The sequence below is a fragment of the Homalodisca vitripennis genome, chromosome 4 (genome assembly GCF_021130785.1).
Source record: "Homalodisca vitripennis isolate AUS2020 chromosome 4, UT_GWSS_2.1, whole genome shotgun sequence".
Lineage (NCBI taxonomy): Eukaryota > Metazoa > Arthropoda > Insecta > Hemiptera > Cicadellidae > Homalodisca > Homalodisca vitripennis.
In genome coordinates this window covers 75,172,580-75,187,775 of record NC_060210.1, presented here as the reverse complement: position 1 = coordinate 75,187,775, position 15,196 = coordinate 75,172,580, and positions in this window count along the sequence as shown.

Here is a 15,196-nt window from a genome sequence, read left to right as displayed (position 1 = left end):
GTGGATTACGTGTGTTATTTATAGAAAGTAATATAAACTAACTTATAGTTAATATTTATGACATCTCATAAGGGTATGAGTAATATACTTCTGTAAATATTTTACCGTTATACATTGTTTAAAGAACCAACATTACAGTCAGTGAACAAGAATTAAATGTTAAGTTAAACGTACTGAAACAAAATAAATTTGGTAGAAGCAGAAGAATAAATTGGCCTGATGCTTCGTTTAAATCTGAAAGTTAATAAGCTGGGGAAAACATTAAAACTAAGCCACACTGTTGTCGGTGTCATAAATTATTCACTGATGAAATATGAAATCTTCCTTCCTTTATTAAATTTACACTTTATATGCGAAGCGGTATTTATGATAATATTCTTTGTAAACGATACAATTTAACTATACCTATCATGTCGTAACATATTTCAAACTTAAAAAAATTCCCTCTGTATCATAATTATTGCTTACCTATAACAATATTATTTTCTTCCAGTGTATTTTGTACACATGATTTAGAAATAATTTCTACTTTCAATAATTTTAAATAAGTTGAGTTTGGTAAAAGCAATAAAATATTATTGTTAAACTCTGATGGTTTTAAAAACAATTCTTTTATTTATTCTTACATATGCAGTTCGGAGCCTCAAAATTATACAAATACAGGAGTATTATGTTAAAATTCAATGTTTACGCTAAATTAGAAAGAAAGGAAAGGTTTCGGTCACGAATATGAATTTATTTGAATTTATGGGAGAGTGTTCAAAGCCCAAGTTAATTGCAGCTTGCGATAATTAATTAGTTATTGTACATTACACGCGTAGTCGGTTGCACGTGGTTGTGCAATTGTGTGTCTCTATTGTCATGGAATAATAGTAATCCTATAGGCTGTGTTACTGAATCTGTTATTTTAGATATCTCTTTATAACATTTGGAGCAATCATCTATTATTGCAAAGTATATCTTGTAGACAGACAATAATTAATTTGTCAGATCGTGTCATGCATGATGTATTATGAGGTAACTATCATAGTACATAGTCTGTAGAAAATACTTTTGAGGTTAACCTAGGCTATTTCTATCACTATAGATGTGCTATATTCATTGAGGCGATATAATATAGGATTGTACAGGTTTAATAGGCTTATCTCCTATATTCTGGTAGTATTCCTAGGTATCTTCGTAGTGAATCACTCGCTACGTCGCCCAAACATGTTCTATGCTGTACACTACCATTATTCTTTAGTGAGAGTAAAATGTCCAATGTTATTTATTTATACCAAATTGTAGGGCTACCGTGTGTCTGAGCCTACCGCCACCTGTAGTGCTATACCTGTATGTTGATTGTTGACGATAAAGTAAATCCGCTATATTCCTCAGCCCTATGATGCGTGTGGGAATATAGTTAGGAGCAGCTGATGCTATGGGCGGACACTTCTGTTTATTAGATCACCAGAGTATTGCATGGACTAGGTTGTAGAAGATTGGTCATATGCCCCCACACTTAAATTTTAAATGTCTTATTTTACCAGGCGAAGTTAGTGCTAGGAAGCGCTGCCCTACTCACTTAATCTCTCTAAAACTCTAATGATCAATATTTCTGTTGCTATATATGACTTTGCTTTATTGTTCCGCCCACAAAATTGTATAGGTACGTAGATCTAAGAAGCCTATTTCGGTACAAAAGCTTCAGACCTTTGTATTTTACATCCAGTCCAAGGGTTGGATTGCTAACTTTCTGCTTTTGCTTTATATTTAATAGATCTAGTTTTGAGATAAATCTTTCCACTTAAAGTCAAGTTATTCTCCACATAATATGTAGAAAACCCTTCGTGACATAATTTACTTCAGGTTTAAAGGAAAAAGTCATAACATCTGGATTCAATAGTATTCAATTCATAATCCTACAAGCGCTTGACTGTCACATACAATTTAACACAAGATCACTAATGCATGTACTTAGAGTAGAAAATAAAAAACCTATGAGTATCCTATATCTCCAAAATAAATTTTTCCAACATTTATGAAGCACTGATAATACGAAGTGTTTTAAATACTAGAGCTTCCTACTGAGTAACTACAACTGTGTATTTTCTCGCCGTATAACAATTTGTGCCTTTGACATAACATTTTAAATAACATCTTGTGCATGTCTGAAGTAATGGCCATTCAAAGTTCACCAAATATCTAATGGTGTTACGAATGTCAAGAATTAACACATTACAAATCACTGATATATGAAATTTATATATTTTTATTTCCAAAAATTAATTGGTTACCTATCCACATATTTAAATTTAGATAGCTGTAGCACTTAGTCCGGTTTACAGAATATAATAAAAAATCTATTTTATTACTATCATTAATTTTAAATTTATCCAGGAAAAGATAAAACAAACAACATGCAATTTAAAAAAATAATTCGAATTGATTTGTTGTCTTAGAATTGTATTTGATAGGAAACCATAAAAGTTTGTATCTCAAGAGGAAGGTGCACGCGTTTGGAGTTGGCGTAGTTAGAATTAAACAGGTAGAAAAGAAGCCAAAATGCATTCTCTAGTGATTAGCCAAATGAAATGTTGCTTGAACAAGGACTTGAGTTAGTACCAGGAAGGGAGCAGTCTGCCAATAATGAGTGGTTTAGAAGCATCGTCGTGTTTCTAGTCGTGGCAGGACCGATATGCTGTAATGGTTACTGGAATCGCCGAGAAGTGTCGTTATTCACAAATTGACGCTGTGAACAACCTTTTCGACATGTTATCGATGGTTAGGATAGGCAAGAACATGTGCTTAGCATATTTCTCGATCTGTCCAAAGCCTGACTGCATGCACCACGAGACACTGTTGCACAAGTTGGAGAAATGTGGCATTCGAGGCCTCCCGCACTTATGGATCGGTTCTTTACATAAGGATCGACATCAGTGCGTGAAGATTTCGAACGATATTTCAAACAAAATTAAAATAGCCCACGGTGATCCTCAGGGTTCTATCCTTGGGCCTCTCCTGTTTTTGATTACTGTCGGCGGATTGAATTAAGTTATCTAGCATGCATTTATGGATGACGACCTTCTCGAAGAAAATAATTCCACGCTTTTTGGGAATGGTTCTGGACGAAGGACTGACGTGGAGCGATCATGTTGACAGGGTCTGTGCTAGAGTTACCTCAGGTATCTATGCTCTGCGTAATCTAGTAAAGTGTTGTGAAGTTTTAAGAATGGCCTACTATGGTCTAATTCATTCTCATTTTGCGTATGGAATAAGACTATGGGGAAGTTGTGCAAAAAACAAAATGGAGCGCGTCTTTAGACTCAAAAAAAGCTGTCAGAATCATTGAAATTTTGAATTACGGAGAATCGTGTAGGGAATATTCCAGGGTATAGAGATTGCTGATCTTGTCCTGCTTCTATATTTTATAGGTAATCCTTGTACCTTGATTCATGGGTAGGAACGTTCATTAATATGAAACTAGGGGCAGGTACAACTTTCGAACTCATCAACGAAGATTGAGATTAGCGCAATATCTACTGCAAGAAGTTGGTGTCACATTAATCAACAGGCTCCCTGAACAAATCAAAATTTCCAATAATAAGAAATCAATTTAAAACGCGTCTCAAACTACTTTCGGTGTCCAAGGCTTTCTACTCTGTTGACGAATTCATGATAAGTCGCTGGGATATTTGAGAGGGCTGGATCTGAGGTCAATGCGATAGTGTCTTGAATGATTGTATGCATTGTGGGTATGAAGTTGTGTGAGTGTTTAGATGAAATCGTGTAAATTGACTTAAACTATTGACGACTGCGATACGATGTAAAAAATGTTAAAAGTATGCAATAAAGAGATTATTATTATCGTCATGTTTTTATACGATTTGTTTTAGTTTAGGTTTGTTTTAAGGTTAAAAAGTTTCTAGGTTTCCTAAATAGTTCTTTTTTAATATTGGTACCCAAAATGACCTTGACTGAACTGGTTTAGTAGTTGGGTTTCTAAGTTTATGTATGAAGGCTCAGTAAGTTTGCATTTTAATAAATTTTCCTCTTTATTTATTATGTTGGCTTCATACCATTTCTTGTGATATATATATATATATATATATATATATATATATATATATATATATATGTATGATACAGATATGTGTGTATGTGTGTGTGTGTGTCTGTGTGTTTGTCTGTGAGTGTGTCTGTGTGTGCACGCGCTCATGTATGTTTGGTGTCCCGTAACTCTCTGGACAAAGGTATACCAAGTTATCGATCAAGTCAAGACAAACACATTTTACCATATGAACATTGATCTCCGATGCCTCGTGTCCCATCTGTCTGCATATTAAATTAATATCTTAAAAACTAGTAAATCCAATTATTGAAAATTTGCTTTAAATTTTTATAGTAAAAACCCAGTTACTGAAAAAGTTTCCTCAAGAATTTACAACTATCAAATATAGAAACTCATTAATTACTTAAATCTGATAATAAATTACTGTGATAAGGCATGGCCCACATTGAAAGCTACCGTTTATTCAGTTTTTGTATTGTTGGCTATTCGTTGAGAACTTCAGCCTATGTCCAGAGAGTTACGGGATACCCGTAAATATGTATATACCAATACCTGCACATGGAACTCAATATAAAAAAAAATAATTTCGACACTGCTTCAACCTATGGGAATTTTCCATTTGAAAACCTAATTTAATTTAATAAACTTATTAGGAAGTATTGAAATCGTACATACGCTAATTTTAAAGCCTAAGTAATTAGATAAGCTAATAAAAATAAAATATTCAAATCTCTATCCCTCATTTATACTTTTGATATCTTTGTTGAGGTAATGACGATTTTTCTGTGTTTTTATTTTATTATTAGTATTATTTCGTGAACACTGATATATTTTATTTCTAAATTATCATACCATCGTATTATGGGATGGATGGCAACTGTCACAATGTAAGTACATATGAGTGTTAGTATTATCTTGACTTTTACTTAACGATTTGTATTTTTAATTAAAATATCTATATCCATATAATTCATAAAACTATAATATTTATGTCAATTGATTGCAGTTGGAAATATAAGTAACTGAAACTGAAATGCAACTATCTAAAACAGAAATTCACCTGAAAAAATTTTGTAATAAGATTAACTTGCAAATTTTGCTTAAGCTCTGATCTTGTTATCCATAAACACTGAAACATAAGTACCTGATATATAATATTTGACTATTTACCTTTTAAAAATACCATAGGACTCCCTCGTTTTAACCACAAGTGCTTTCACTAAGAAAGCTAAGGAATTCTAATTTGGGATTTCTCCACATTGGTGTGAAATAGTTTAAGTGTTATTGAAGAGAGCTATTCAATAACATAAATTGAATTTTGGAAACAAATTGTGGATGAAGCTGCGAATAAGTGCTAATACAACAATAAAGAAGAAAATAGTGAATATTTATAGCTTGTCTGAGTGGCGTTGTAATACGATGAAGGCGAGTGTTCTTTTGTTGTTCCACTTTGAGCGTGATAAATGTAACCAGGAAGTTTATGTCTCCCGGCTGAATCGTCTTATTTTAATGTTTGGGGTTCTGGTTATTGTTTTTGTCGGTATAAGCAGCCTTGTCTCTTGCAAAACATAGCAATCCTTTGCTTACTGAAGATAAATATGTAACAACACCTTGGGAAAATTCAATTTTCAAAAAGACTTATACAAAACTGATTACTGCTTTAGTACAATAGAGTACGAATTAATATTGCAAAATAATTTAGAACTTTTTATATTATTACTCTGTTGAATAAATTTTAATTTTTACTTAGGTCCTATGATTTTCAACATACTGTAGCCATTTAAAATATATTTAGAAATTATATAGACAGTTAGCTTATAAACAGTTAATATATTTACTCGAAATGATATTAAGACATATGTTAACATAGAACGTTTCATGTACAGAATACCTCTAAGTTTCTGGTTTTAATATAAATTATTATCTTAATACGCAAAAACTAATAAGGAATTTGTGGATATAAGTCTATAAATCAAATTATAAAATGTTTAATTTTATTGGAAATCATAAACAACCTTTATTTAATAAATGGCACAAATAACATCAAATACTATGTTTCCCTTGATGACTGTTCAGTATTTTAGGTATTTAATAATTAATAACTTATATCCAGAGGTATAAAAAACAAATAAAACTGGTGCATAAGAACATTATGTTCTGACTTTGTAACATTTTTTCATAAATAAGTAGGAAATTGCAAGATTTTTCGTAATTGACCTTTATCTCCCTATTCACCATATGCTTTATGCTTATTTTCAACATTTTAAGTGAGTGGAAACGCTGTACCGTTAGTTAGTTCCATTTTATATAATGCAACATTTCACAACCTAGTTAGCCAGTACAACTTAATATTATTTTTTATCCAATGTTCCGGAACTATATTATCGACCGACTAACTACCTAATTGGCACGGGTATGAATATTTTATTGTAACCCTTCGTAGCAGCCCAACTACGTGACCGATTTCACCTCGCGCGCTATGTCCGTAAGTAAAATTTATATTTTCGTATTATTAAATTAGCCCTTTGATGCCAAACATATAAAAATGAATGTAACGTAAAGTAAAGTTGTAAATAGTAAAGTAACTTACCCTTGAAGATCTTTTATTTGCTTGATTGAAATGAATACAAGTTGTGGCGTCGTCCTTCTGACGAGCACGTTGTCGTCATAAGTTTTTTGTCTCATTAAATGGCTAATACCGTCGCGAATTTGTTTTAGGCGAGCTCACGTATTATTTGAGTAGATGGTTACCACTTTCATAACTTCTACTCCTCTTCTAGTAATTACCGACTAGAAATACCCTTCTTAAACTACAGCTTCAATGTCTCGTGCCAAGACGCCGACGCCCGGGTTGTGAGTTTACATATTGCGAAGGGAAGTAAAATCTTATCTTAAGTAATCTTAAGTTTTATAAAGTAAAATATCGTAGGCATAATTCCGTAGAACATTGGATATTTTAGGCTCACCTATTTATTTATTTCCAACGGCAGAACCAAATTACATAGAGAAGAGTGAAGTATAACAGTAACACAACAGTATTAATTCTAACAACAAGTTAACAATGAGAGAGTGTAATAACAAAAATAACAAAGTAATTAAAGATAACTTGGCGATAACAGTAATAAGTATATAATAACAGTAACAGTACATACAATAACAGATATATAATGCAAATTACAATACAATAATAGAATATTAACGATAACAATTGATAAATAATTTAGGCTATAGATTTTCAAATGTGTGTGTATGTGTGCGTGTGTGTGAGTGTGTGTGTGTGTGTGTGTGTGTGCGTGTGTGTGTGTGTTTGATTGTTTGATTGTTTGTTGTGATTAAGAGGTTTCAGTGTGTTGTAGGTTGATAAATGTCTGGAGATTCCGTTTGAAGGTTAGGAATGAGGAAGCGAAGAAATCCATGTGGTTAGGAAGAAGGTTCCCATGAAGCTGAATTCTTCGCATCGTAGAGTTGGCCAAGTATGATGAGGAAACAGAGGATCTAGCAAATAGATATTGGGATCTAGTGCCAGCAGGAACCCGGAAGCAAATCCTCTCCAGTAGCTCAGGACAGTCCACAGTAGAGTTAACGAGGCGGAACAAGAATATTGCATCATGGTAGAAGCACCTTGTTTCAAGAGCGGGTAGTTGGAGAAGGGATGCCACTTCGCGTGTAGAGACCTCTAGGTATCCATAGCCCAACCTTAGCCCCACTAGCCTGAGAAATCGCCTCTAGACCCTCTCCAGATCTTCAATCAAATATTTCTGATGTGGCCTATCAGATATACATTTTTAGTTCTTGTACTCTAATTGGCAGCAACGTGGCAAGGCATACATTTAATTTACCAACTAAAAGTGGTGCTTGCAAGTTTAATTAATTAAATTGAACTTATAAGCCAACTTTGCTATTCGAGTATTTATTACTACGACCTCAGAAGTCACCACCCCCATGTGTTATCGTCATTCGGTACAACGCTGTGTTTCACTTTAAGATGGGGTTTGTAGTTGAGTGTACACAAAGATTTTGGAGTCTGAGAAATATATCATCATCAGTATAAATTGCATTGAGTTTTTAAAATATGTCCTAAAGTTATCGTTTAGGCTACTTATAAATACTAGTATGCAAATGAAAATTAGTTTTAATTTGGACTATTGGAGGTTCAAAGTAAAATTTAAATTAAATGTGTTTACTATATTGATCATAAACTTGAAATACATAATACACTTAGTAGATTACCTTAAACTCTTAATTTAAATTTACCAATACATTCCTGGAAGTACACAGTTTATAGTAAAGAATATTCAGAACCATGGCAATAATATTTCAATGCTATACAACTTTTGGTTTAAAATGATTGATTTGTCTATTTGTTGTTTGCAACAGTACTCAACATTGGTCTCTGGTCTCCATTATTACCGTAATTCTAGGTAACCTAGTGTACTAAGCCTTATAGTAAACAGGAAAGTTGCGTCATCAAATTAAACTTTGCCATCTTGTTATCTGGTGCTAACAAGATCAACAATCTGTCGCTGTTGATTACCGGTGACACATACATCAATCCTTAAGCGAACAATGTTCTTTGTTGGGTTTTCGAAACTGTGAAGACTTTTAACTGTAAATCATTTCTCAATCCTAAGTCATAATTATTTACTATCCCATTTATCCAAATTTACATCCCATTGCAACTATTTTGTTGCTCTGAAAAGTTTGTTCGAATTTTGTTCATTATGTTTATAATTTTAATCCAATTTCACCAAGTTACAACATTTTATACTTTTCAGATATCTAAAATCTGATCCCACTACGCACCTACAGCACGTAATTCACTTTCCATTGAGATTATAGATTTGACATTGAACGAAGCATGAATTTACCATACGTATAATAGTGAAGACTTTACGAGTTCCATATACTTTACCTAGGTACCAGTTGGAAATAACAAATATTTTTACATATCTGATAGCGGCTTTAAGCGTTGACAAGAAATCTATTAAACTAAAGAACTACCTACTAATATAATTTCAATTTCTTCGGTCCACGAGATTTATATTGGTATTCCTTACAAATACACTGACCCACTGTCAAGAATCATATCTTTACTACTAATTTATAGTGTTATAACAAGTCTTATTTGTGAGACCTAAATATCCCTTAAAACCGTCTTCGTTATTGTGGCACAGTTTCACAGCTAAAGTTCATAGCTTTCAGCTTCACAGTTTAGTACGAGAAACAAACGAACGGAAGTGGAATGCTACGGACAACGTCCCTATCTAAATACATAATTAGAGGTTATGAAACATTAGTAATTAATAAGATTTGGTACTCCTCATTTAAATCACGCTAGTCTATTCAGATACTAATACATACAATTAAATTAAATTAAGATATAAGAAGTTACCATAACCTAAATTTAAAAATTTAATAAAGTAATAAAATCTTTGAGGAAACTTCTGTCAGAGCCTACGCTACCTTAAATACCATTGTTGCATAGAAATCAGTGAGTTTACTGGGACTATTTGTACATTATAAAATAAACTTTTGGAATCCAAATAATTTTCGTACCATATCGATCATAATTTTCTCGATGAAATATTAATAAAATAAATACATAAAAGTACAAATAGATTTAAATTTAATCAAAGCCCTTAAATTTACTACTACACGTGAAGAATACATATATCGTATTTGGATAAAGCTTCGGTGTACCGAACAGTGTTTTCTTTCTTTCTTAACATCATAAATAATACATAACCCATTAAATATATCCAATTAGAATTTAGCTTTGTGCTGCCCCAATTGTCTGTGTATAGTATAAGTACACAGTTTTGTAGCTGGAACTGAATACAACAAGAGCAGCTGCGTGGCAAAGCAGCAATGGTCAGCAGTTAACATCCGTGCCTCGCTTTGCTAGCCTCAGGTCACCACCCCATGGCCTGGTCTTCCTCGGTCTTCGTGGTGCTACTGTACCTCATCTCTTTGTTCGAAACTTCAATTTATTTCCCCCATCAAAATATTGACCTCCTGAACAATAATTACGAAAATACTCACAATAATTGAATATTTGATAAACTATTTACTTTCAACTGTAAATACAAGATATATATTTACAGCACCATTACATAATTGATCGTCTAGTCTGTTTTATTCAAAATCACTACCACTGGTACTGTACTGCAAATGTTTAACAAAAAAACCAAACTATTTACCTTATATTATTAACAATTTTGAAATAAACTAACATTAATCTACCAAAATAGTTTACAAGAAACATATTACGTATTAATTATTTGAATCACAATAAAAATGAGACACATTGAAAATAAGTTAACAGTTATATTTATGTATGCATAAATATCTCGCTACAGTGCACTTTTTCTAGCAGTTATCCATTTTCCATTAATAAACTTTAAAAAGCCAATACTACATTGACATTTACCTTCCTCTGATGCATATATATATATATATATATATATATATATATATATATATCAGAGAGAGAGAGAGAGAGGAGAGAGAGAGAGAGAGAGAGAGAGAGAGAGAGAGAGAGAGAGAGAGAGAGAGAGAGAGAGAGAGAGAGAGAGAGGACCATTGTTTTAGATTTCAGCTCAAGACTTAAAAAACCACATATGTATAAGTATATACAATGCATATACGATTATATTGTGTGAGTTCACAGAAAGCACCTGACAATCCTTTATAGCTTTAATATACATTATTGATGGTTAAATAAACATGTATATAAGTTAACTATTACAGTTTTCTTACAGTCTTTGGATACCAACTTTTTAGGCTAACTTAGCAACTTAGCTTGACATACTTTATACAAAGCGTACTGAATGAAAGTTTTAAATTTAACTTTGCTTACCATATACAGATCCTTTATTTGGTGACTCAGTCATCTAGTGGTGTTTGTAGTTGTTAGTTAGTTTGTTATAATCAACAACGTAACAAATTCACTGAAATTTGAGTGTGTTAACTGAAAAGTTAGGAACTTCGACTTTATAATCCTTCACGCTGGTATAAAATAGCTTAATTAGTTCTGAAATTGTTTAAAATATAATATTGGGTAGATATTCTAGTTATATGACAGTATTTACAAAAGCTATTGTAATCTCCGACTTAAGGGCCCCAAAACAGTGCTATTTAAACTTAAATCTAAAATGGATCATAGGATTGGAATATTTTTCAATAATTTTCACATAACTTAAGAGGTTTTGGAATATCGTTTGAAAGGAATATTCCAACGATTTCCCTCTTTTTCCGTAGGAATTACGTGTTATCACTTGGGTAACTGCTAGTACTGTATAGATTAAGATCTAATTAAGATTACTAACAGTAATTTGAAAAAGTCCTGTTAACTTTGTGGTACACTACTCCCATATCGACCGCCATCAAAATTAGTGTGGCTCACGATCTAATTATTTTTTATGAAAATTTCTTTATCAATTTATCATTTTTTGTAGCTTACATAGTGTATTCTCGCTTCCTAGACTATTCCATTACGTGGCCCTATACACAATATACAACTAATACTAGTAAATTAATTCAAAGTGTTTTATAGGTAGTGGGATAAAGACATACTAAATTAACATCAGGCATTAGTTTACACAAACAGCTGAACTATCACTGCAATATGGCACCACTCCAGGATCGTAAAACAAATTAAAACTGTGCGGCTAACCTTAATGTCTATAGTGATGATGTGGTCTGTCCTACTGAGCGAGCTGGCTTCCCGCTCTACTACTGGCAACTAACTCTTGCTTAAATTGTTCACGTTAAACAAATAACTGTCTATAATTCGGGGTTCAATCCAACCCTAAAATGCTGGTAATAAACAGATAGGCCTTTATATCCATTTAGGCATTTTATAATAGGGTGTCACGTAAACTATAAATCAAAAGGTTTCCCTCATAGATAGTATCTCAGATTATCCTTACGAAAGCATATTATAGAGTGAGTTGTGCTGAAAGTTATACATTAACAAGCATTCTGAAATGACGAGTTGTAAATATACTGTTTCTGAATACATTAAGCTAAGAATTGAAAATGAATATGAAACACAATATTAACTCTACAAAAAGGTTCTGTGTAGTTAATTTGTATCAAAACGAGTTGTATCATAAGAAGCCTTTCTGAAGCTATAAAAGCGTATTATATTTACCTTCGTGAATTTTTAAGCACACTTCTTAATTAGGATTCTGGAGATGTAAAAATCCTGTATAGTAGCATAGCTATTAACAGAGGTAAATTTAGCAATGTTTCCTGTCATAATTCCTGTCATAATTCCTGTCATAATATTTTACCTGAAACCCGTGATTTATTACAAATTAAATATATCCATTTCAATAACAAACCAATTATTTTATGATAATATAGAACAATAGGTACATGCTTTCAGTCAAAGCTTACAACATGGATATTCATTTTTAAATGCTTTTGTGATTATTATTACGCTTATATGCTTATTATTCTTATTGTATCATGTAGTTACGTGCGGTTATACTAATTATTATTTTAAGATTCTTAGTTTTAACAAATAAAGAGATCAGACTGAACAAAAGTCCCAAGTTATAATTTGTTACAGGTTCATGAAACACTTTTACAACAAAATATTAAAGGACCCAACACGAAGTAATGAAACGTAACATGGGTTACGTTTATAACCTTTACAGAGATGCACGCAATATTTCTGGTCTTTGGACCTTTTAACACCAAAGTGATAAGTTTCTTTCTGTGGACCAATAAGAAGCCATAAACAAGTTTCAAGACCCTCCAATTTCCTATTTCTCAAGATTTAGTGCACGGATGGATAGACAATTTTAACAATAATTATAAGACTGACGTTGGTTTTTTAATAACAATCGTACGACATCTTTGTGTTTTTTATAACATCATACTGTTTAGCAAGTAACAGGTGGTGGAACTGATTAATAAATAATTCTCTTTCTACGTAATATACAATGTACTCTGCCATGACTACACAACGATTTACACTAAGATGGTTGGTAGGCCTGGGAGTATACTGTAAACACGTTGTCTACGACGCTCCGTAGTTTTAATTTGTTTCAGTGGTCAAATCACTTTTTATAAGTTATAATTTCCACTCTCACGACAAACTTAATTTAATTTATAAGTCTGCATAAGTGAACTGAGTTATAAATCCTTTTGTGAGTAATAGTGAAATAGCTAACCTACTAACCAACAAGATTAGACTTGATAACCACCTTTTTTAAATAAATTACGGAGCGACGAGCTTTAAATTGCAGTACATAAATACAAAGACACTCTTATCAAGCCAAGTGGCAGCATCGGTTGCGTCTGGGCATCGCAGCTTCAAGTACGCGGGTTCGATTCCACCCCACCGGATAAACTTTTTGTTTTATAAGAATACGACAGAGAAACATTTTAGTCACATTCTATAATTGTTACTTTCTAGTCAACCTTAAAACTGTTATTTATTATCATAACTAATAATAACTTATATTTTGTTATTGTTTTTGTTGAAAATTTATCAAATTTTGTCATTAAATTATTTTGTTATAAATATATATGTTTAAAACTATTTTAATCTTTGTCTATTTAATGTACTGACTGTTTAGGTAGTTAATTGTTATTGTTATTGTTGTGCTATTTATTTTCTTATTGTTATTGTTGATTAGTTTTATTCTTCTGTTTTATTGGTATATTTATTTAGTTAATTACAACCAACTAAGTCTTTTTATATTATAAAATCAGCACGCACATTATAATGAATTTTACAATTGAAAAAACAAAATCAGGAAAACCTTGTGTACTTTATAATGACAAAAAATTTAGGCATCACAGAATTCTGAAGAATGGAGATGTTTCCTGGCGTTGTCTTGGAAGAAATTACCATGACGTGCAACCATTAAAACCGATTCTAACTTTAAACACTTGACAGTGGGCAATGACAAACACACTGGTCCACACCCGGTTACCATGAGACACTTGTTATCACCGCGGGGTTCTTCGTCTCCCGGAGTGTCCACTCCTGCACTACCAGCCGCTTCGTTATCTGACAAGACGCCGCCGCCGGTCGCCTCGACGCCTGTTGTCACGGCCGCATTCTCTATTCCTTCCTTGACACCTACTGTCTCTTCGCCAGTCTCCTCATCGCCTGCCTCCTTGTCACCCTCCTCACCGTCCGTCGCTGCGCTGTCCATGGTTCACACCCGGATCTCGCAGCCCTCCTCTCCGGTGCTGCACGTTCTACACACTGAACAAAAATCAGTAGAAGTCGATCTAGTAGCAGAAAACGCCGCTCTCAAAGACAAGATATGTGAGCTAAAAGAACAACTACAGAACGTTATCGACCACACGATAGAGAATGACAAGCGCCTGCTACAATATACCGACCAGATATTTGTCGCCAACTCACCACGGCCTTTCGTGACTACCCAGGCGTCCAGAGCTGAATGCGGAATTCGGTGTGAATTACCGGTGGCCTGTACGGACGAACTGTGTGTCGAAGCTAGAGAGCTCGTGAGCAGTCTGAGGACCACAGTGGAGGTGCTCGAGGCCGAACTGAAGTGCCTAAAGGGATCTATGGCTAGTCGCGAGTGTGGTGTAGGAGGTGGGGAAGTCGAATGGACAGTTCAACGCGGAAGAAGGAGCCCACTACCACTTGAGACGACAAACAGCTTTACTGTGCTAAACAACATAATAGAGAATGTAAAGCAAGACGTTCGCAAGCCTATGGGAAGGAGACGGAGGTCTAGAGCAAAACGGAGGACCAAACAAGTTAGACAGCCGGTCCCCAATCAAATAAGATCTCTCCCTTTTCGTAGCATCCACATCGCCGGGGATAGCCACAGCCGTGATGTTGTCGACCTCGTCCGCTGTATGGTGACTGCTGACACGACAGTGAAGGGTGTCTGCAGACCAGGGGCTTGGCTGCTGAGTGTCACTTCTGACAGTCCTCTTCCGCCAGACAGCTGCTATGTGATTATTGCAGGCACCAACGATGTCGCCATCGGTCAGCAGCGCAACATCTACACACATCTGGAGCGCTGCATCACTTCCAAACTGAGGACAGCTAAGGTAGTGGTATCCACTCTGCCTCACCGACACGACTTACCCGCCCAACATCCGATCAACAGGGAGAGAATTAACGCCTACATAGAGGAGCTC